Here is a 24,465-nt window from a genome sequence, read left to right as displayed (position 1 = left end):
GTAGGGACAAAGAGGTTGATTTAACTTAACCCTTCCACATCATTGAAGGAAGCCAGAACAGGAACTCAAATTGGGCAGGAACCTGAAGGCAGGAACTGGTGCAGAGACCATGGAGGGGTGCTGCTTACTGGTTTGCTCCTCCTGGCTTTTTTTTCTTGTAGAACACAGGACTACCAGCTCAGGAATGGCACCATTCACAAAGGGTTGGGCCCTCCCCACTCATCACTAAGGAAATGCCCTACACATTTGGCTGCAGCCAACCTTACGATGGTATCTCCTTTCCCTTGGATGACTCTAGCTTGTGTCAAGCAGACACAAAAGTAGCCAGCACACATGCACATATGCGGGAATGTATACTCAAGAAGGAGACCTAAGGGGCAATGGAATTTCTGTAACCAAATTGTTACAAGCAGTGTGTCCAGGTTTGGACACTTTGAAACATCTAAAAGCTAAACAACCAGATAAGGAAGGTGAAGAAAGAAAAACGTCATATTGGATGCTTATGTGTCATTCAGATTGGTATGCTGAGAGTCTAATCTCAGAGGTAGAGACCTTGAAAGATAATTAACTGAGAACGATAGAACCGAGGCCTGGCACCCTCTACTCTCGATATGAGGACTCAGGAAAGGAGGGGCATCTACAGACTAAGAGATAGGTCCCACCTGACCCTGAGTCATTGCTTCCTGTTAGAATAGCCCAAATGAACCGAAGCATGAAGACTTGGGTCCTGTGTGATCACGCACCGTCACGGAGAGTGAGGAACCAAGCATAAGCTAGCTCGCCCAGAGAAGAGAAAGACAGTGCAGGTAGGAACGCAGTGGGCAGGTACTGTAAGAACTGCTCCGTGGTTGAAAGATCGCTTATTTTGTGTTATTACAGAAGAGTGGCCTTTGTTAGGGGATGGTCTCTCTTAAACACGGGGATAGCGTAAAAAGGTTTCCCAGCAACGAAATAAAGGAATTAGGAAACAGTGAATTTTCCATTGCGAAAAACTGTTTAAAAAAAAAATAAAACAAAAAGTAAGCATTTTGGATTTGGGGTCAGGATTGAACTAGTCCTTTTAAGAGAAACTCTTCTAGCCAGTCTTGAGTTTTACCTTTAGACAGCAAGCTAGGGGCTGGAGAGACGTCAGCAGCCATTGCTTCCTGTTCTCCAGGAGGACCCTAATTTGGTATTTAGCACTCACACTAGGTGGTTCACAACCACCTGTAACTTCAGGTCCAGGGAATCCACAGCTTTTTTCTGGTCTCCAGGGACAGGTAGACACGCACACACATGCCTATGCACACGCACAAATAACGATAAACAAAACAAACCTTCATAAATGATAACCTAGGACAGGAAGACACTTCAAGTATAAAACAGAGAGAGTGGAAGGAGTTAATGAGTATTCAGAAGAGTAAACAGAAAACACGTAATAGAGCAAGGTAAGATCAGTAAGGATAGTTGGCCAGATAGTCTCCTCACAGCGGACCCCACCGTGCTCCATCCGCACATGAGACTCCACTTGTTGTGGTTTGCCCTGAAGGTATCTGTATATTTTGATGCTAATTCCACTGCCCCAAGGACAGCTGCCTAGCCAAGTATCAGAACTTTGGTGACTTCACCAGAACCACCTCCCCATTGAATTGTAAAGTACAGGAGAGGGGCAGGTACAGGATAGAAGGAGGCCTATCATTGGAGGAGAAGGAGGGATGGGCAGGAGAGAAGTTTGAAGGAGGAGGAGGAGACTAGGAAAGAGAAAGGAAGAGACCGGAGGGAGAGAGGGTGAGAAGCCATGGCAGGTGATGTTAAGATTCTGCTCTGTGTATTTACAAAGGTTGTTATCAATGTTCCTCAGGGATGAATGGTACCGGGTTTTGTATGTTTAAGTAGGCAATTATATCTTATCAATTGGATCTAAGATTATTGTATTGTGTGTTCTTTTATGTGATGGTTTGAGTGTAGGAAAGTGAGCGGCGGCTGGAGACACTGAGCCACTGAGGAGTTGGGATGTGTTTCCGCCAAGATATCTAGCAGATATCTTGGGGCACTGTGGTGCCTCACCTAGCGGGGTAAAAGACAACTATACTTTTTTATTTTTATATTTATACAACAACATCCACCGTGCTCCATCCTCACAGGGGACCGCACTGTTCTCCACCTCAGCACCGAGCAGTCAGTGACTGACACCATAGGAGTTTAGATGAAAGAAGACTTGGATATGGACTAAATCACTGGGCATTTTCTTTTGTTAATTTTGGGATTTATGCCCGTGGGAGGTGTGGTAGAGAAGGAGGAAGCTGAGAAGCTGGAGACACAAGCAGACGAGATGTGTGGGGCTATCAGTCGGATGGGGAGCTAACTACTCCATGTAGTTTACATGTAAGGTATTCATTCACACAGTGTTCCTAGACGTCGGTCGAAGGGAGGCCCTCTCTGACAAGTAACGAAAACAGGCGCTCACGTGCAGACATTAATGTTTGCGGACTATTTCAAGAAGATGGTGTGCTGATACTATCCTCACATCCCAGCTAAATTCCAAATCAGTTACATCCCACTTCCCGAATTCTCTGTGTGTGACCACAGCAAGTCAGACTTCACTTCCTTAAAACCTAATAAAACAAGTCTAGAGTCGTATATGTAATTACTGTGCATAGGATAATATGATTCTTAGATATTCTTAAAAATAGATACAGAACTCCTTACATCTCTATAACAAAGTCTCTCTCTCTCTCTCTCTATATATATATATATATATATATATACATATATATATATGTATATATATATATACATATATATATATTATCATGACTAGGAGATATAATTAATTTTACATAGCAATATGGTTTCTGATGCACAGAACACATGAAACTCAAGAAGGATGACCAAAATGCGAATGCTTCACTCCTTCTTTAAAAGGGGAACAAGAATACCCTTGGGAGGGAATAGGGGGACAAAGGTTAGAACAGAGGCAGAAGGAACACCCATTCAGAGCCTGCCCCACATGTGGCCCATATATATACAGCAAAGAAGTACAGACTGACACGAACCGAATGTAGATCTCTCCTGAGAGACACAGCCAGAATACAGCAAATACATAGGCGAATGCCGGCAGCAAACCACTGAACTGAGAATGGGACCCCCGTTGAAGGAATCAGAGAAAGGACTGAAAGAGCTTGAAAGGGCTTAAGACCCCATATGAACAACAATGCCAAGCAACCAGAGCTTCCAGGAACTAAGCCACTACCTAAAGACTATACATGGACTGACCCTGGACTCCAACTGCATAGGTAGCAATGAATAGCGTAGTAAGGGCACCAGTGGAAGGGGAAGCCCTTGGTCCTGCCAAGACTGAACCCCCAGTGAATGGGATTGTTGGGGGAAGGGTGGTAATGGGGGGAGGATGGGGAGGGGAACAGCTATCTAGAAGGGGAGGGGAAAGGGTTAGGGGGATGTTGGCCCAGAAACCGGGAAAGGTAATAACAACGAAATGTAAATAAGAAATACCCAATTTAATAAAGATGGAGAAAAAAGATAGATTAGTAAAAAATATCCTTCCAAATTTTCTGGTGTTTTGTATGGTTCTCTGTGGAGTAATATTTAGGTTCACAATAGTAGCATTATGGATCACAGTGGCTCATCCCAATGCTTGGAAGCTGAGTTCAAGGCCAGCCTGGGTAATACAATGGAACCTCATCTCGGCTGGGATGTACACATCGTTGGTAGTGGAGTGTGTGTCTGCACACTGTTCCTCAACCGGTGGGCCATAACCCCTTCGGGAGTCTGACTACTTTCTCACAAGAGTCACATATCCGACATCCTGCACATCAAATATTTATATTACAATTCACAACAGTAATAAAATTACAGTTATGAAGTAGTTAAGAAATAATTTTATGGTGTGGGGGGGTTCACCACAACATAAGGAACTGTGTTAAGAGGCCACACCATTAGGAAGGTTGAGAACTGCTGCTCTGGTATCTGAAGCCCTGTGTTTGAAATCCGTCACCAGCAAGGATTAGATAAATAAATACATATGTACATACAAAGAAAGAAGAAAATCAAAAGAGGAAAGAAAAAAGGGAAGGAGGTGGGGGAGGGAGGGAACGCGGAGGAGGAACGAATATCGGCCTCGACCTGCGTCTTTACTTCTCAGAATCCAGGCGCTTTCTGACTTCTCCCTCGATCAAGACAAGACCTAACTTGGCTTCGTTGTCAGAAATCCTGGCATCCTGGGAAGGTGGGACTCTGGCCCTGGTCCAGTAAACTCTCACAGTAATATTCTTTCAGCTTCATTCTGGCTTAACCTGATAACCAGGAAGAAAAGAACTGCTTAGCGGCATGTCCGCTCACTAGCTAGCTAGCTTCATGTGTGGAGAATGTAAAATCCCATCATCCATTGCGAGGATGGATGTCATATCGTACAAAGACTAATCTTGTCCAACGGATGCTCTTTTAAAATGCCCAAATCTACTTGAGAACCAACCTGGTAAGAAAGCCATGGCCGCAGAGAGGTTTCAGTTCCATCGATGTGCTTGTCACTCAGACGTCGACGAAGAAAATAAATAACGTGATGGGGGCAGGTGGCTGTTAAGAGCATGCTCAGTCTTGATCATAGGAAGACATTGGCAAAAATGAAAACTTTCCTAAAAGTCCACACAACCGTGTTTTTAAGACTCTATGGCATGAACTCGAGAAGACAAGCTGTCAGCTTGCCTGAAAAATTAGTGAGTGTTATTAAATCTTTCCTTTGCTCTGGCTGTGATCGTGATTGTTTTAAACTGAGGCTACACATTTTGTCCTGCCACATTCTTAAATTTCAGCGGACAGACAAATTTTTAAAATTGGAATTATACCTTCCCCATGTTTCAAGTACTATATTTAGTTTATATAACAGTAGGAAGGGAGGGCCAATTCTTAAATGCACCTTCAGAAATTATAGTCCACCTCCTCATTTTCCCTGGATTCTTCTTATTTTCTTGCCCCAGCTACTTTCATTGTTTGTGAGTACAGCTTATGAGTGATATGGTTTTACTTATATAAACTATTATCCAGGTTATCTAGACTAAAACTGAAGCCAATGGCCACTATTTACACGTTCTTTTGTAATTTGTTAACATGCTTTGGTTGTGTGCATTTCAATAGGAGAAACTTCCTTTGAATCTAATTAAATAATACTGAGGAAGGAACATTTGGAACATTTCATTAAGTCCTGCCCTTAAGAAACCAGATTTTATTACACTATCTAGTTGTTGACTGAGAGTACACATGTAATCCTAGCATTCAGGAAGTTGAAGCAGAAGGGCTAAATATCTTGGCTGGGTGGTCTATACGGTGAGTTTTAGGCCATCCTGTCTTAAAAATTAAATTTCATTTTAAAAAACGTAACCGACACCTCTGTCTTAGTCACTGTTCTACTGCTGTGAAGAGATACCAAGACAAGCATTTAACAGGGTGCTTGATGACAGTTTCAGAAGTTTAGTTCATTATCATGAAGGAGAGCGTGGGAGCATTGAGGAAGGCACTGCTGCAGTAGCTGAGAGCTATATTCTGATCTGGAGAAAGACAGACAGACAGAGAGAGAGAGAGAGAGAGAGAGAGAGAGAGAGAGAGAGAGAGAGAGAGAGCCTCAAAGCCCACCCCCAAGACACACCTCCAACAAGGCCACACCTCATAATCCTTCCAATCCTTTCAAACAGTCCCACTCCTTGGTAACCAATCATTCAAATGCATGAGCCTATAGGGGCCATTCTCATTCAAACAACCACACTCCATCCCTGGCCCTCATAGTCTTATAGCCAAAACATAATGAAAAACAATGCATTCGGTTCAACTTCAAAAGTTCCATAGTCTATCACAATCTCAACACTGTCTAAAAGTCCGAGGTCTCTTTTGAGATTTGAGACAATCTCTTGGTTTTAATCCCTTGAAACTAAAACTCAATGTTCAATGGCAAAACACATCCATTACCATTTCAAAGGGGAAGGAAGGCTCATAGAAAGGAAATACTGGACCAAATCGAGACCTAACACCAGCAGAGCAAACTCTAAATTCTACATCTCCATGTCTGATGTCAAAGGACTTCTCATCACATCAACTCCTTTCAGTTTTGCTCACTGCAACACTCTTCTCTTTCCTGAACTGGTTCCACACTGTTAGAAGCTCTCCTTGGCAGGAATCCCATGGGCTCTGGCATCTCTAACATGTTGGGGTCTCCAAGGCAACTCAGGCTTCATCTTCATAGTATGTATGCAATGGCCTCTCTGGGCCTCCATGCAAGGACACCACTGACACATGCCTGATCTTGGAGGTTTTCCTTAGCCACAGAGGAAGATTCCACAACCCCTGTATCGTATCCTTGACTCTAAATACAGAACCACAAGGCCAAATCTTCCAAGTTCTGCCACTTGATGGGACTAGAGTTTGATCCCCTCTGCTTTCTAATAACCACAGCAGTAGGTACCAGGCTGTCTTGAAATCTCCAATGCTAAGTGGAAATGCCAATGCCGTTAATCCGACAACTCCTCCATTTAGCCTTGGGATTTTTAGGACAAGGGCAAAAGGCAGCCATGTTCTTTCCCAAAATACCACAAGAACAGTCTCTAGGTCACTTACTGATATTCTTCCCTTCTGAAACTTCTTGGGCTGTCATAACTTACATCAATGTCTTCCACACTCCTTAATGTCCCATTAAGGCCTACAAAGGTGTTAAATTGCTTTCCTAATCCGAAGTCCCAAAGTCCACATTCTGTCAACATGCCGCATAGCCTGGCAACATCTAAACTCTCGTATTGATACCCAACTTGGTACCCTTCGCACCAACTCCTGTCCTAGTCACTGTTCTATTGCTGTGAGGAGACACCATGGCCACGACAACTCTTATTTAACTGACAAAAGCTTGTAATCGGGGGCGTTTAGAGTTTCAGAGGGTTAGTTGTTTAGTTGTTTAGTCCATCTTCATAGAAGGGAACATGGCGGCAGGCACTGGAGCAGTAGCTAAGAGTTGTAGCCTGATCTATAGACACAGGGAGGGATGGACGGAGGGAGGGAAGGAGGGGCGGGGGAGACAGAGATAGAGACAAAGTCATAGACAGACAGACAGACAGACAGACAGACAGAGATAGACAGAGACACAGAGACACAGAGACAGAGAAGGGAAAAAGAGAGAGACTGGGTCTGGCTGGCATGGGCGTTTGAAATCTCAAAACCCACCAGTGACTTACTCCAGCAAGTCCACACCTCCTAATCCTTATAATTCAAACATCCCAAACATTTAAATAGAGGAGCCTGTGGTGGCCATTCTTATTCAAATATATATATATATATATATATATGTATGTATGTATGTATTTCCTCCCTCTAAAGCATGCAAGCATAAGAGATAGTTCAGCTTGGCTATTTTGTTTTGTTTATGCACACACACACACACACACACACACACACACACACCTTACACTTGGCAGTCTGCACAGGTTCCCCAAACAATGCACCCACCAACCTTAGACTCTTAACACCCACACCCGCAGTGGGTTTCATATGTTTCCATTTCTGAAGAACAGTATAAGTTTCCCCTACCCTAATAAGAAACAAAATTGAAAAGTTTCTAGTTAAGCATATTTCCATTGTATGCTTTAGGAAGACCAGAAGGGCTAATCCAGTCTGAACTGGTTTGGGGTGCACATGCAGCGAAGTGAAACTGCATCCTCTAGTAAAACTTTAGGGAGAACCCCTACTTAGCATCTTATGCTTATTCATAGAGTTGGTTGTGCATATCATTAAAATCAGATGCATTGTGGGGAGGGAAATGTACAGTAGAAAAAAAATGAATAAACAATTAGTCCATTAACCATAACAGAGGTTGAGCCAGACTATTTTATTCCCTTAGTAACCATCCCTCCTTTTGAACCTTATAAATAGAAGACCTGAACAATACTTGGGGCTTTTAAATACTGGTCCTCTTGTTGCACACTTTCAGCCTTCACAGTGTATCTATCAGCAATCCATTCCTTTGCTGTGAGTACTTTGTTTCTTTTGCAAAGCCTTGTGAACCCTTGTTTTCAACTCTTTGGACCAGAGGCCAAGAACCTGGAAAAACCTACCTCAGACCGGCCTACACACCAGTAACATCCCCCTACATTAGAAAGCACACAGGGCCAAACAAAGGACTATCCCGTTATCTGACAGATTGCTTAGTGACTTTTATTGTTCCTGAAACCTGAATTTGTCCTGAGTTACATAGAATAAATTAGCAACTTTACTCGTAACATGCAATCGTCCATCAATTTATATTTTTTCTTTCAAACTTGCATTTGAGTAAGATATAGAAGTAGAATTATTTTTTCTTTTTTCTTTAGTATACTAGGAGACAAATATCATAGCAACTTAGTTTAAAGATTAAAGTTGACTTTATTTTGGTTTCTAGTGACGTGTGTTCTTGGAGCATGAACAGGGTCTTTTTCAGCTCTTACTGGGCTTAACTTGAGGAGCTGGGTCACCAAAGACACCAAGTCAGTGGCTTTCAAATTCATTGTCTCGCCACAAACAAGGGGATAGGCAAAAGGAGAAGGCAGAGCAAGGGTAGGTTTGTTAGGAAAACTAAGAACTGAGCACTCAGTGGTAGGAGGGCTTCCAATGGAATGTCATTGTGCTGCCCGGATCAGGAGGTGACTGCAGCCGTTTGGAGACTTCAGTCATCTCTACTGGGATTGGTCATGTGTGATGGCAAGTTGACCCAGGAGTACTTTTTCTAGCTGCAGACACTTAGAATAATACTTTCGCTATGATCTGAAAATGTTTCCATATAACAACGCCCAGTGCTGTTTCTGTACACTTTGCTCGATGCCCATCCTGGGGGGATTTGAGAGCAGGAAATGTCTTGATTTTTATTTGCTGCCGTATTTCTAATGCCTTCCACATAAAGCCAAGGCCCTAGGAGGTGCCCGTAAGCACTTTCTAGTTGAATACATTGAAACGAAGATAGGAACATGAGAACACCTGATGTGGTGATGGAACTTGGCTGTGCTCTGTGTGACGTCCATAGGCATTTTCAGGACGCATGTCCCAAGTCGCCCTTTGTGATGCTGGGATGGAGATTGTGAAGCACTTTGCTCCTTTACTATCTGATTCCTGATAAAGCTCAATTAATAGAAGATGCTAGAAGGATATAAGAAGACTAGGGTTGAAAAAAATAATGCTTTCTTTTTCCTTCCTTCCTTCCTTCCTTGACAGGGTCACACTACATACCCCTGGTTGGCCTGGAACTCACTATGTAAACTCACAGAATTCCGTCTGTCTTTGCCTCCTGGGCACTGAGTTTGAAGGCAAACAATGAAAGACCCCACCAAGCTCTTGCTTATTTTTCTATGTCCACCAAATCCTCAGCCTAGAAGAGAGGAATTTTTTTTCCTACCTTTCCAAATCCTCCTGGAACCAGTTTCATGGTGGCTCCACATTGGCACTATGAGAGCTCACTGAGGAAAACAAGGGTGCCCATCTTTGAAAACTATTAGTATAGTAGATAAGAAACTTATCAAATACTACAGACTGGGGTGAAAGTGTGCTAGCTCAGAGAGGCAGAGAAAGAAACCCAGTTGACTTTCTGCCTCCACCTACATCCCAGAAGGAAAAAGCTTCTTCTCCATGCTGACTTAAATACCCTTCGACTCAAAGACCCTCCTTTCTCTTTCCTGGGTTTTCTTGTATCCACTCCCTGTCAACTGGTTGCTTGCTCTGCCTCTTAACCTAGAGTTGACTTCATTTAGGTCTTGTTTACAGAAAGCTCTTGGGCTTAAATGGGTATGTTAGGGCTATGCCACACCACAGCAAGAAACACACTTTTCCAGTTCCCAATGCACGGTTCACAAGGTGATCAAATAGTCTGCAACCGGAAACCAACACCCAAAAGCTGGACTGGTCAAATCCTTGAAGCCTAGCACGGTTGGGGCTCAGTCTCAGAGGAGAGGCCCTGCCTAGCTGGTACAGGTCCCTGGAGCTCAAGGGCACTGGAAAGCATGGGACTGGAGCTCAGACATAAGAAGCGCTGCCTCCCTGGTGGGCACGCGCATGCTGAGCTCAGCTTCTTTGACTGTGTTTACTGCTGGGACTCAAACAGCTAAAAACAAACAAACAAACAACATGTTTACCGAGCTTGTGAGAGGACAAAGAAAATCCACGTTCATCCGTGGATACAGTCATTGTTGTAATGATTCACTTCCTGGTCTGCCAGAGTCCTTCCTCTCTCCTTTCCTCCTTCTCTCTTTACTTTCCTCCCCAACCCCTTCCTTCCTCTTCTCTCCAGTCCCCTTCCCTCTCCTTTCCCCTCTCCTTCTCTGCCTTGGTCTCTGTCTCTCTATTTCCCTCCCCAAACCCCACATGCTCAAAACAGAGGATATGAGCCACCAAGTACCAACCCAGAAAGAATGAAAAGGAAAAAAAAAACAACCCCTGATATTTAATTGTTAGCCTAAGAAAAGAAACTCTAAATAGTGCTAAGACACCGTTTCCATATGGATTGTTATAGAGTTCAGAGTGTTGGGGGCGTCTCTTAGATCTCATAAGTCCAGGTGGATCATAAATTGTACAATAGATTACCCTTGCTATCACAGAGATACAGAAATTGTCACCACACTGTGGTGAAAGTTCCCACCCAGTGAGATAAAGCCAGTGTGTCAGGGTTAAAGGCATAGCTTAGAAAACATGTTTTTACACAAATATTAGATCCTTCCCTCATTGTTCGTGTGTGTGTGTGTGTGTGTGTGTGTGTGTGTGTGTGTGTGTATGTTGTTGTTGTTGTTGTTGTTGTTGTTGTACTAGGGCCTTGTTCTTGTGTGTGTAAAGCAGGCACTTTAATACTACTCCATTTCTCTAGCCCTAACCTAGAGGTTACATTTTGATTTCATGAGGTTACTCATTAACTAGCTATTGATATTTTCTGATTAAAATACAAACCCTCGCGTGTGATCCTGAAACATGTGTATGTACTCATGGATAGCACAATGGTACATAACCCCTGATTGAAAAGAAGAATTGGTTTGTTTAAACTGTGTGCCGATTCAACTAGGCATTGCTGGCTGTGTGACATGTGGAAAACACAAGTCACAAATATTGAAAGTAATTTAATGTGATGGTGATGTTTATATTCACAGAATCCCTTTAAGATCATTCTCCCACTTGACCTCTTGAGTATAGAACTAAAAGTCAGCAATTCAACTTGTGTTTCGTTACTTAAAAAAAAAAAAAAGAGGTGTCTAAAAAAAGAAGAGAAATTGGGTCACCAGATTCTATCCACAAATTTCACTTGAAACCTTTTACCTTAAATTAGATTAAATATCACTTTATGGATACTCCTCATGGTTAGAGTCTTTAGCAGTTTTATTGATACTAAGGAATACTAGTTGTCTAATCATGATGCACACAAATGATGTCGAATGCAGAGGAGTGTTTTTAAAGGCCTTGAAAACCACCACTGCATATGCTGCAGGCACCCTGCAGTACGGTAGTACATCCTTGCAACTCTGATTCACAGTAGCCATGTTTTATATCAATATATCATGTATATCTTAAGTGCCCCATCTGTTCAATGTTTCTGTCTGTTTAATTATTTACACAGTAAGTACAATGTAAGCATGGCACGTCTGCTATGAACAGCAGTGTTTTCTGTGGAGAAGAGTTTGTAAGCTTTGCGACATGGTAAGGGAGGCTGGTGGCTTTGTTTGTTTGGTGCGTTTCTTGAGATAGGATTCCTCCGTGTAGCCCTGGCTGTCCCTGAACTCTGTAGACCAGGCTGTCCTCAAACTCAGATCAGCCTGTCCTGCCTCGGCCTCCTGAGTGGTAGGATTAAAGCCGCCACTCCCTGGCTATATATATTTATTTAAGCTGTTATTTTTAAATTGGAAAACAATGTTTGCAAAAACTAGAAAGAAGAAATACTGAGTTTTACATGAAAAAATACTCTGGGAGTTGAAAGTGTGGTGCAGGGACATGGACACACACACAGAGACAGAGAAAAGAGTCAGAGAGAGACAGAGACAGAGAGAGAGACAGAAGAACAGACAGACAGGCAGAGTCATACAGATACATAGACACAGACACACACACACACACACACACACACAGAGAGAGAGAGAGAGAGAGAGAGAGAGAGAGAGAGAGAGAGAGAGAGAGAGTCATTCAGCAATGGTAGAACTGTACAAGGAACTTAGGGAAGCCTTGCTCAGTAATTAGCTGACCAGTGGGCTAAGCAACTAAGACAGGTATAACAAGAATTTTCAGACTTTACAGAATGACATGGGAAACTTATTAAGCAAGCCAACTTCAGCCACAGCAAGACACCCTGAGCAAGGGGATAATGTGATTTCCGGAGCTCTTACATTATAATATTTTCAACAACTGATTTCAAACAGCAAAGCCAAAAGTACCAGGGACACAAAGAAACGATGCTTGGCCACTGTTACAGGACAACGACAGCCAGTAGACGTTGCCCCTGAGGAAAAACAGAATTTAAACGTCCTTTAAGAACAAATCAAAACTCAAGGCCGGAGAGATGCCTCAGCAGTTAAGAGCACCAGCTGCTCTTCTAGGAGACCTTAGTTTAATTCCCTGCATCCACGTGGTAGCCCAGGACCATCTGTAACTCCAGTTTCAGAAATTCTGACGTCCTCTTCTGGCCTCCAAAGGCACCAGGTGCACCTGCAGTAACATTGACACACATGCAGGTGAAATATCCATAGAAATAAAACTATTTAAAAAAAGAACCTTCAAATCAGCTATAGTGCCAGTACACAACAAGCTGAGAAACATCCTGGCTAAAGGGTAAGCAAGGTATAAGGGTGGGTGCCTGCAGTTCTAGCTTCCTGAGTCAGGAAGAGTGCTTGATCCCTGAGTTAAAGCTCACCCGGGGCAACAGAGAGATGAGTGATTTCTTTAAAAATAAATAAATACATAGAATGGTATAGCATAGCGTTGTATCGCATAGCACAGCACAGCATAGCATAACACGAAGGGGGGAAATACAAGAATAGTATGCCATCGATTTCTAGCTAACCCAGGCTAGCCTCAAAATCATGATTTCCCTCCTACCCTAGCCTCCAAAGTTCTAGGACTAGAGGTATGTACCACCACATAGAGATTAAAGTGGGTTCGGGGTGATCTAAATATACGGCACAGCGGTTCATACCTATACCAGTTGCTCAAGGGATGAGATAGAAAGACTTCCTGAGTCCATACGTTTAGGGCCAGATTGGGTATCACGTGTCTCCAAATAAAAACAAGCAAGCAGATAAACAAGCAAGAACCACAGAACCCTATGTAGAAGCCCTATCCTCTAAAGACAAAAAGGACAACAATGAGATTTTCACTGTATGCACGGACAGCAAATTTAAAGAGGCAGAAGAGAGAACTTACTAACTTGGGAATATGCAGCTGAGGAACAGAAATGTTATAAAGGGCCACCGACCAAGAGGCAGGGGCATGTAGACCACTGTAAGTTCAAGGACAGCCTGGCCTACATAGTGAGTTCCTGGACAACCAGAGCTACATAGTGAAACCTGTTTCACACATTCACATACTTCCTGTCGCAGATGAAAGGGGAACAAGGATAGAGATGGTGGGAGGGAGGATGAAAGATGAAAGGAAGGAAGGGAGGGAGGGGGAAGGGAGGGAGGAAGGGAAGGAGGGAGGAGGGGAGGAAGAAGGGAGGTCCTGACCAACTTATAGGGCATCAATGATAACAATAAACATGGTGCTGATGGACTTCTGACAAGGCTTATGGCCACTAAGAATGTATAACAAAAATGTCACAACGGAAGAGTGTTACAGGTGGGTGAAATAGGAACTGTTCCCTAACAAACTCATTGTGTTCACTTTGTCCCCTACTGATGGTGCTGCTTTGGAAGGTCCTGGACGTGTTAGGAGTTGGGTGCTGGCTGGAGGAAACGGGACACAGGTGGTGTCTTCTTACAGGCTATCTAAGAGCCTGTTTATTTCTCTCTCTGCCTGGTGTCTGCTGGGAGGGAATGGCTTCCTCCACAGGTTTCAGCCTCCAGGGTGTTCTCCCTCAACGTGGACTCCAAATCAACAGAGCCAAGGACTGAAGACTGAAATTTCTGAACACATGAGCCATAAGTAAATACCACAGTAAAGTAAATCCTTACCCCTTAAGTTCTTTCTCTCAGGCATTTGCTCACAACTAAACAAAGTGACAAATACAGAGAAGGAACAGAGTCTCATTGGAGCAAACTATTTGCATACTATTTAAATTAAGTCACTAGGTTGTTTTAAATTTGCATTTTTAAAGAAATGTTTTAAATAAATAATAGAAGTAGATGATATTTTTTATAACCCTTAGGAAAATCATTAAAAAGTGTAGCTCGGGGCTGGGGATTTAGCTCAGTGGTAGAGCGCTTACCTAGGAAGCGCAAGGCCCTGGGTTCGGTCCCCAGCTCCGAAAAAAAGAACCAAAAAAAAAAAAAAAAAAAAAGTGTAGCTCATGGAGCTGGAGAGATTACTCCAAGGTTAAGATCACCTGCACACACTGTCAGGGACGTACATCTCTTGGCCCTAATTATATACAAATGTTTTGGATTTTTTTTCCCCAAAATGGGGTCTCACCATATAGACCTGGCTATCCTGGAACTCACTTTGTAGCCTTAACTGGCCTGGAATTCACTATGTAGCCCAGGCTAGCCCCCAGACCTGGTTGTCCCAGAGACGACAGAGTCCGCAAGTTAGACCCAAGTGATGGTATGAGACCATCAGCCAATAGCTGGGTAGAAGAGACATAGGCAGGTTTTGGGGTTCCCAGGCCTGGCGGGGAGAGGGGACAGGTATCATGAGAGAACCACAAGGGAGAGAAGAAGGTGAACGGAGGAAGGAGACGCCTTGGGTTAGGTGAGTCATAAGAATGTGGCCCTGAGGGCTGGTCAGCTGGAGTTAAGAGTGGCTCAGATGAAACACAGTAAGTAATAACTCGGTGTTATCGATAGGAAAGTAGACATCTGCCCAGTTCTTTTGCTGCTAAAGGCTTATTGTAAGTATAAAGGTGGTGTGTGTGTGTGTGTGTGTGTGTGTGTGTGTGTGTGTGTTACAGACCATAGGACAGTTTCTGCTATTGTGCTTATACAGTCTGAATTATAAGGTCCCGCAGGTTACCGTAGTTGTGGGAGATTCTGCTTAAATATCCCACGAGCAAGAACTCAGCAAGGATAACTTCCACTTCACCAGGCAACCTAGAGAGGGGTCCACGCTGGAGTTCTGGATTCCTCTGACTTGAAACTTCCATAATAATAAGTCCTTAGTGTCCCATAAACGAAGACCATTCTTGTATCAGAAATCCACTTGTGTGGAACGTCTTTGATTTTCTGTTGCAACTGTACATCTATAAGAGAGCAGGAAGTAAAATCTACATCATAAGCCTGAAGAGGACCCAGGAAGCCTTCGCTGTCCGTGCATCAGCATACGGGAATCCTGGCCAGCAACCTGTACCGAACTTGACTGCTGTCGTCGGAGCCACTCCTACTGCCTGCGCTCACTCCTGGAATCTTCGCTGAGGCATCCTGGGTAATGTTCCTGGAACTATAACTTCTGGTGGTGACCGATGATCTTTCATGTGGTGTCTTATGACAAACAACTTAACCAGCGTTCTGTGCAACAGCCTCCTCCACACTCCATGTCCATCGGCATCCCCAGTAACAGCAAGGGAGCGCCCTCCTCAGGTTCCAGCCGGTGGATGCTGGTCTGGGAAGTTTTCTGCACATTCGTGGCTCCATGTCCTGTGAGCACGCGGGGAGGTCATACCTGATCTGTAAAGATCTTGAACAGTTTAGAAAAGAAGAGCAGGCTGTACCAAAGAGGAATGTCAGGGCGACTGGACTCCTCTATGCTGAGCGCCCTTGTCCCTGAGCTCACAGCCTGGTCCGAAAGCAGATAGGAACTATCTTTGCCTGTTCAGTATCTCCCTAATGGCTTGGTGTCCAACTTGCTACCAGAGATTGTCGGTAGCTTCCAGTGTTAAGCTATTTGGCAAAATGAAGATAAGACTAGTAGAAAACAAATACCAGTTTCTTTTAAAAAATAAAATAAAATAAAGCCGGCTTTATATGTAAGCAATGCTTTTCATTTATTTTGAGACAGTGTCTCACCATGAAGCCTTGACGATCTGGGACTCACTATGTTGACCAGCCTGGCTTTGAACTCACTGAGATCCACTTGCCTTCCAAACACAGTGCGACAATTAGATACATGGGCAACCACGCCCAGTGTAAACCATGCGTTTTAAAGAATAGCACTGTGGCTGGAGAGATGGCTCAGAGGTTAAGAGCCCTGACTGCTGTTCCAGAGGTCCTGAGTTCAATTCCCAGTAACCATATGGTGGCTCACAACCATCTGTAATGGGATCCAGTGCCCTGTTCTGGTGTGTCTGAAGACAGAGACAGTGTACTCACATACATGAAATAAATAAGCTAATCTTTTTTTTTAAAAAAAATAGTACTTCTCTTTACTTATTTTTAGCCACATTTGGAAGAAGACAAGGAAGCTTATTAATTTGTTGAAAATGGGAAATTAGTCTGAGATTTAGAAAAGTACTATGAAGTAGCCATCCGTTACTTCCTATTCACAATGCTAGACGAAGACGAGAAAAAGAAGGAAAAAAACCCCACAAAACCAAAAATAGGCACCTCCCTTAGGGCATTCTGAGAGGATTCAATCATGATAGGCAAATTAGCAGACTTATAAATGATATGTGGTCAATATAAGAGCACCTAACAGTATAAGGGGGATTGTTATGTGGTTGGTCTTTTTGATCATGGTCATACCAAGGAATTTATGATGGCATGCTAAACAACTTTCTAGTCTGTGGACAAAAATCCCTAAAAGAAAAAAACTCCAAACGAGAAAAAGTTTATTTTAGTTCACTAATTAAGTGGTTCCAGTCCTCCGTGGTTGCCTGGCCATGTGACAATTGGGCTTGTGACAGATCTTTTCCATGGCTCTGACTTCCAGGAACAAAGAAAAAAACAAAAAACAAAACAAAAAAGCAAACAAACAAACAAACAAACAAAACAAACAAACAACCTCCAACTACAAAAACACCCGGATCCTAAGAGCGCCTTTGCTTAGTAGCTTCAGAGACAACTTTCCTTCTACTAAATCCACCCAGTGGATCCACAGGCTCGAGTCAAACCGGTAACATACAGACCCCTTGATGGCTATTCAAGATTATGCACAGGGCTTTGTTTTCCGTAAGGATGGCATAATCATGCAAATTTGGAATGGGAAATTCTTTTCGCTTGTTTGTTTGTGGTTACAACAATGTCTCGTTGTGTAGCACACAACCCTCCTCCCTACTAACCTGTGAAATTCTTTTCCCGTCGTGAAAGTCAGTGAAAAGGGAAGAGCGAGGGAGGTTGAGGGGAGGTTGAGATGATTAGATAGCACAGCCGGAAGAGGAGTGACAACCTTCCTCTTATCCTTTTCCAACCGAGAGATTTACTCCAGTGCGCCCCCTAGTGTGTGCCTTGAGCCTTTTTGCTTGAGGCCACTAGGATTTCCAACAACAGGTCCCTGAAGGTGTTTCCATAGCAGATTTCACAAAGGTACGTTTGTGTCCCGCAGTTTTTGCCTTGCCTCTTCCCTATCAGCACCTCTCCGAAGCACCTTTAACTAGTATTAGAGTAAGGTTTTATTGCTCAGAGCAAAATATGCTGACATTGCATTCAAAGACCTACATATATGTCCCTTGCATGTCTAACGCTCAAGGAAACCGGAAGAGGGCATCAAAACTCCTGAAACGGAAGCTAAAGATGTCCGTGAGCCTGTGAGTGCTGGGAACGGAACCTAAGTCCCCTGGAAGAGCCCCCAGTCCTCTTAGCCACTGAGCCATCCTCAGTGCCTACTACTTTAAGCCTGCTCCTGTGCCTGCGTTCTTTTTTTTCACTGAGAAATTTTTTCCGTTGACAACTGCAGAGCAAAGGGACAAGATGCAACACGAGTCGCAAGTACGCACGAACACAATATCCAGACGTGAAAGTCGACAGCGTCACAGCCCCGTGGCCTGCCAGTTTCTGGGCTTTTAAAGTAGAACCGTCCCTGCCCCCCTCCCCCCTTAACTGGGCAAACCACAGGGACTTGCGTGGTTGCTGTGTAGCTACAGGCCTCCGCTCTCCGGTGTGTGATCTCACAGAGAGCTGGAGCTCTTCCAGCCAGCAGGTGCTAACGGTCCCTGGAAACCAGCTTTTAAGAGAGAACGTAGAGGGGTCAAAAAGACATCTCCGGCAGAAAACAGTTTTGAAATCTAAGAACCCTGCGTTCTCCAGATCACGGCTGTCAAAGCTCTTTGAGGATTCCAGTACGGAAGCAGATACGATTTACCTCCCCACCTTTTTCCCCTGAGCACCTACTGTGTGCCATGCAGGTGCTCTTAACCACTGAGCCTCTAACACCTCTGCCTGTGATCACTTTCTTAGAAAAGCGTTTCTGTCCTTCCCCAAGTCCATTCCTCCTTTTACCTACTCCACGCTCTCCTAGCCATGTCTCCTAACCAGCTAGAGTTTCCCTCACCTGGGTTCTTCGGTGGCTCTCTGGCTTCCCTACTGAGCTGTAGCTGCCAGGAGTTGAAGGGCTGTGCCTCCCTGCATCTCCCCTGACTTTACAGTTCCTGAAACACACTAAGGTATTATTCAGAACCCCATTTTGTGTGCCGTCTTATGGGTTCTGGAGTTGTGTCTGAGCGGATCCAGCTTAGAGTCTGCTGAGATAACAACTAGACGTTAATTGAGTATAGAGTGTGCATTTATCCCTCTGGGAGGTATAAATTAGGGAGATAGTTCTGATTTATGTTGTCTTTCAAATTCCACGGAGTAAACACTTTCACCAAATCCAACTCACGCTATGAGCACCGTATCCTGAATCTGAACTAGAAGGAAATGCTCCCACCAGCTCTCATAGCCTGGACTGGCAGGCACTAGCATACTGTAGCTTTACACACACACACACACACACACACACACACACACAGAGAGAGAGAGAGAGAGAGAGAGAGAGAGAGAGAGAGAGAGAGAGAGAGAGACCCATGCACATAAAAGTAAATTTTAAAATATAGTTTGCTCCTGTTGTCTAGGCCTATAATTACCTAAAAGTTGGCTTGATAAATTGTTCTTAAAGGATTTATTCTAGGAATTTGTTTTCCTTTTCTGTTTGCTTGTGCTCTTTAGGGAACCCAGGATATCACACATGCCAGTTAAGTGTCCTACCTGAGTCGCAACCTAGCCACCCCCCAACCCAGCAGGAAGTCTCTGCCCTAGTCTCTGTTCCTGATATTCCACTAGAGGTTCAGTTCTTTGGTTGTTTTAAAACCATAGTAGTACTTTAAGGTCTCTATAAAAATTGGTATTCCTGGGTTGGGGATTTAGCTCAGTGGTACAGCGCTTGCCTAGGAAGCGCAAGGCCCTGGGTTCGGTCCCCAACTCCGAAAAAAAGAACCAAAAAAAAAATTGGTATTCCTGATACAGATGAGGATGCTTACAACTAACTATCAGACTGAGCACAGGGACCCCAATGGAGGAGTTAGAGAAAGACTGAAGGAGCAGAAGGGGTTTGCAACCCCATAGGAAGAACAACAATACCAACCAACCAGACACCCCAGAGCTCCTGGGGACTAAACCACTACCCAAAGACTACACATGGACAGACCCATGGCTCCAGCTGCATATGTAGCAGAGGATGGCATTGTCTGGTATCAATAGGAGGAGAAGCCCTTGGTCCTGCGAAGGCTCGTTTCCCCAGTGTTGGGGAATGCCATGGTGTTGAGGTGGGCGTGGGTGGGTGGGTGGAAAGGAGAGCATCCCCACAGAAGCAGGGGCAGGGGGAATGGGAGAGGGGTAACCAGGAAAGGGGATAACATTTGAAATGTAAATACATAAAATATTCAATAAAAAATGAAAAAAAAAAAAGAGAAAACCTGGCATTCCAGCAATTTTCTTTTTAGACATGTGCTTGTACTATCCTTTAGGGAACACTTGGATTTATTGAGAAAATCAAAAGGGGCTAGAGAATAAGATATAAAGAATGGTTATCTTTAGCTGCAATTTCTACACAATATTACTTTTAAAAGCCTTTTCTGTCTTAAGTAAAAATAAGAAGGCCCAGTTGTGTAAATGACTGTCATTGACTTACAGTGGTGGTCTTGGGGGCTCTGAAAACATTACAATATTGCTTACATCTACCTAAGCGCAGGCATCTTCATATTGACAGATCTTTGGCGATTGAAGAGGGTTTGATATAGCTAATTATGACCAATATTAAACACAGCTAAGCCTCATCTGCAGGGTGGAGAGTGATACCCTGGAGGGTATGACTGAGAGAAAAGAAGCTCAGCTTGCAGGGCTGGCATTTGCGGCCCCAGGATGTACTCTGGGGATTAAATGCAATGTGTCAACACACATTGAAGCCTCCTGTGCAGGTCTGACATGGGTAGTTAGTGGGGGGAAAGCCTTTCTTTAATTAACTGAAGACATAAGTATATGAAAGAAGAACTCTGTGAAAGATCTTAAGGTTGAGAACCTCTTACATAATAGCCATGAAGCAGAAGCAAGTGGGGGTACTGGTGACAAGAGAGCCTTTGATGTTGATAGAAAAAGCAAACTGGAAATATTCATTCAACCTTCAGAACCTCAGATCCACCCACACTGGAAATTGTCACTAACGTACTCTGGCCCAGGAATAACACGTACCCGGACTTGTTATTTGAGTCTTATAATAGAAAGAGGTCAAGAGCCAAAAAGAAGAGTTTCATGAAAGTGAAATATAAATGTAGCAATAACGAAGTGGCCGCCAATGAACTAATTCAGACTGCAGCTGACAAGAGACAGTGCTCAGGTAGTTGTCAATGCTGTGATAGGCTGTGCCCCAAGACAAGAGCCTCCAGATTTGTAACTGTCCATATCTTTCTCAAGGATGACGGCATTCCTGCCTTACCTTGGTGTACTGTTTGGTTTTCAGTAAAATCTAATAAAATGTAAAGTGTGTGTGTGTGTGTGTGTGTGTGTGTGTGTGTGTGTGTGTGTGTGTGTTCTTTGTGATGATCCATATTTGTGGTTGCATAAGATGCTGGTCATTGCTTTGAAAGAAAACATGACGCGGTTCATCTTCAGAAGAACATTGCTTTGCAACATGTTGAACAGAAAACAGCTTCTCCAGGTGTCCAGTTCCTGAGTTCTGAGTGTTAGAAGACATGAGGAAGGGAACTTTGCCTTTGAGATGTGAAGAGTGTCCTGGTTTTGTTTTGTTTTGTTTTGTTTTTTTCTTTCTGTGTTTGTTTTTGTTTTGTCATTTGTTTGGTTGGTTGGTCGGTGTTTGTTTGGTTGTGGGTTGGTTAGCTGGTTGGCTTTGTGTGTTTAGCTGGTTGGCTGTTGGCTGTTGGCACTGGTTGACTCTTTGGTTGGTTGTTGATTGGTTCGTTGCTGTTTGTTGGTTAGTCTGTCGGTCCATCGGTCAGTTATTGTTTGGTGTTGGCTTTCTTTTGTCCTTTGTTTTTTTTATTAGGTGATTTTTTTAACCCAATCACGCGAGTTCTTAAAAGCAGAGAACCCTCTCAGGCTAAGGTCAGAATCAGAGGAAGATGCTTGAATGGCAGACAGCAGAAGGATTATAAAGACGTGACTTCCATAGCCTGTCTGCTACTGTGGGTTTTAAAGGTGGAGGAAGAGACAGTGAACCAAGGAATATGGACAAAGCCTAGAAGCTGCAAATGTCGAAGAAACAGGTTCTACGTCAGGGCTTTGGGAAGCTGAATGCAACATACCAACATCCTAAATGTTAGCCTGGTGAAGCCTCTCAGACTTCTGATCTATACAAATATATGGTGATAAACGTGTGCTGGCTTAAACCACCAAGTTTGTATACATCTGTTACACAAGCCAAGGAAAGAAATATAATCAAGATTGGGTGTTTTCTTTGCTGTTGTTATATTCTTCTTCTTCGTGCACACTTTCACTTATCTCAATGCTAAATCATAGCATACATTTTTAAAACGTCATCTCATATTTCACACGTCACCATCAAAAACGTATGTAAATGATATTGACTCAGCCACAACGTAAACGTATTCCATTCCAGTTAATGTTTACGCTAGCAGTGACAAGTGCAGCGTGATTGTTATGTCACTGCCAATGGCTTGAGGATAATAAGCTGCACTCCAGTTTTAGAAATCTCAAGACATCAAACAAACAAAATTTATGGGAAATGGAAGATAGGCATTAGGCAGGTCAGTTGAATGCACTCCCTTCCTCTCCCTGTGCTCAATGACTTTCTCTTAGGTCCCCTGGCTAAACCAGTGGACTTCTTTTGTAGACAGGAAAACAATAATACCCTCCCATAATTTCATCATTAAGGTCTTGCCACCTCCCTTGTCATTCTCCTTCATCTATATCCTGTAGGTCCTAGATCTCTCCACTGACCTGTTTTGTTTCCTGTGCCAAACGTATACTTTTTAAAGCTTGGTTTCTCCAACACCCTCCCTCTTCCAGTCCTAGCTGATGCTTCTCTCCTTCCCTTGGCCTTGTCAATGGCGTGTGGCTGACTTTGTAACGTCTGATCTGCATCATTATTACTGAACCATCACTTCCCAAGCATTCACAGAAGTCTCTCTTTCCATTACACGACTCCTGGGGATTGAATCCAGTGTTAACACTTGGTGTCAGATACCTTTCCCACCGAGCCACATCCCTGGCCCATTTCCCCCAAATTCTAATTCTTAGCAGTTTTTCTAAAACACTCAAACATTTTAGCCTGGCTGGTCTGTAAGCATCACGTTGACGCTGTCGACTGCTAAACCATGCCATCGAGTCATAGAGGTTTACCTGGTTGATCTTTCTTCCTCTCTGCCTACCTAAGTTCTAAGATTCCATTCAAGTGAGTGTGAGATTTGGTGTCTCCATGAAACCTATATCAGCCAGTACAGTCCTCTATGGGTACCTCTAACCCCCTGGGCCTCCTGTTGATGTCTCTCCAGCTTTTCTGAAGGACGTAGCTTCATGCCCTTAACTACAGCAAACGGCCGACCTCAGTGGCTGTGAGACTCTTCCCTGGCTCATAGAATTCTACGATGATGTCATGTTCACCCTTGTGCTACTTACCTGGGAAAGGTCATCTGAAGATCTCCACTCCCATAAGAACTTTACTGTACTGCATATACTGTTCAAACGTCTGAATGGCTGGGTGAGCTCTGGGCTTTTCCTCATTTCAAGCTCTTTGAGATAAGATTTTTTTTTTCATCCTAGTTTTTGAGCAATTCCTGTGTTGCCATGGGGGCCTGAGAAAAGCCACTCGGTAACTAGGAACTTCTATTTCCTCATTTGTAAAACAGAAAACCGTCTGAGAAGGGGCCGAGTAAAGTGCCTGGAGAGAAGTCGGTCCTCGTTAAATGTTTACTGTTTACATAATATTCATTTATAAGCTTTGATCACATCCAGTCCCCGCCACTCTGTCCACATGTACACAGAGGCGGCTTGTTACATTAATTATTCCAACCCTAAGCTGGCGTAAGTCTAATCTTGGGACTGGTTTGTTGCTCACCACAGTGACCACAGCTAATGATATGCTCTCCAGTTGACAGACGCTCCCACAGGCTGCTGCTTCGTCCCTGAGATACTGAAGGAAAACACCGTCATCTCGTCACTCTGCCCTTTCTTTGCCCACCTAATAATGCCTGACCCTTAACAAGGGCTCTGCGAGGTGCGAGTGAGACAAACCGTGAATGCACCTTGCGTGCAGTGTCAAGTATTATAAGCACACGTTCTGACCACTCAACATTTCCTAGTCACAGCACTACTTTAATTCACTGCTGTCTCTCAAATGCAATGAGCAAGAGTCTTCAGACCATCCTCAAAGGGCCATCGTTTGCTGTGTGGTGGGGAAGTCGGTATTGACTTTTTAGTCAAAGGGAGCATGCCCGGATATGGCAACCTTCCCTCACAGAAGTTCAGTTTGCCTCGTCTTCTTGCTTTTCACACCAGGCCATCCTGTTTGTGTACTGAACATCTTATGTGTCTACACAAGAGACAGGATGGAGTGGGGAAAGGAACTGAGAAGGTCACATGACAGGGGACTGACATACATGTACCATCAACCCCGTGTAGCATGTAGACCACAGGGGTTATATCTCTGGTGTGGAGAATCTTCTAGAGACGAAAGCCCCAGCCCCAGAAAGTAATGGCAATTTGTGAAAAGTCGGGAGGCAGAAGAAAACCACCAAAGGATATCTTTTTTTTTAAAAAGTATACCTCTGACCGCACAGCATTGTGACTCACAGTAAAATGGCCCTTGGTGATTCTCACTACTACGTACTCTTTAAGTAATTATCTTTACTGCCTAAATTAAGCTTTTCTTATTTCCAAAAACAATCTTTGAAAACGCTCGGGGCTTTGTTGGATTTTTTTTTAATTCCATTGTTTAATGTAAACAAGATTGAATATCCTGAGCCTTTCA

The 24,465-nt window shown here is 43.7% G+C and overlaps 1 long non-coding RNA gene across 1 annotated transcript; it reads right to left on the bottom strand.

Moving 5' to 3' along the window:
* Positions 1–11,337: 11,337 nt before the first annotated feature.
* Positions 11,338–18,091, bottom strand: LOC134484958 (uncharacterized). Its single transcript, XR_010062789.1, has 2 exons — positions 15,133–18,091; positions 11,338–12,672 (listed from the first exon to the last, which is right to left on the bottom strand). It is a non-coding gene; the product is annotated as an uncharacterized LOC134484958 (long non-coding RNA).
* Between the last annotated feature and the right edge of the window lie 6,374 nt (positions 18,092–24,465).

The sequence above is a fragment of the Rattus norvegicus genome, chromosome 1, assembly GCF_036323735.1.
Source record: "Rattus norvegicus strain BN/NHsdMcwi chromosome 1, GRCr8, whole genome shotgun sequence".
Classification (NCBI taxonomy): Eukaryota; Metazoa; Chordata; class Mammalia; order Rodentia; family Muridae; genus Rattus; species Rattus norvegicus.
The sequence above is the reverse complement of the archived record's forward strand: the minus strand, read 5'-3'. Positions and strand labels throughout refer to the sequence as shown.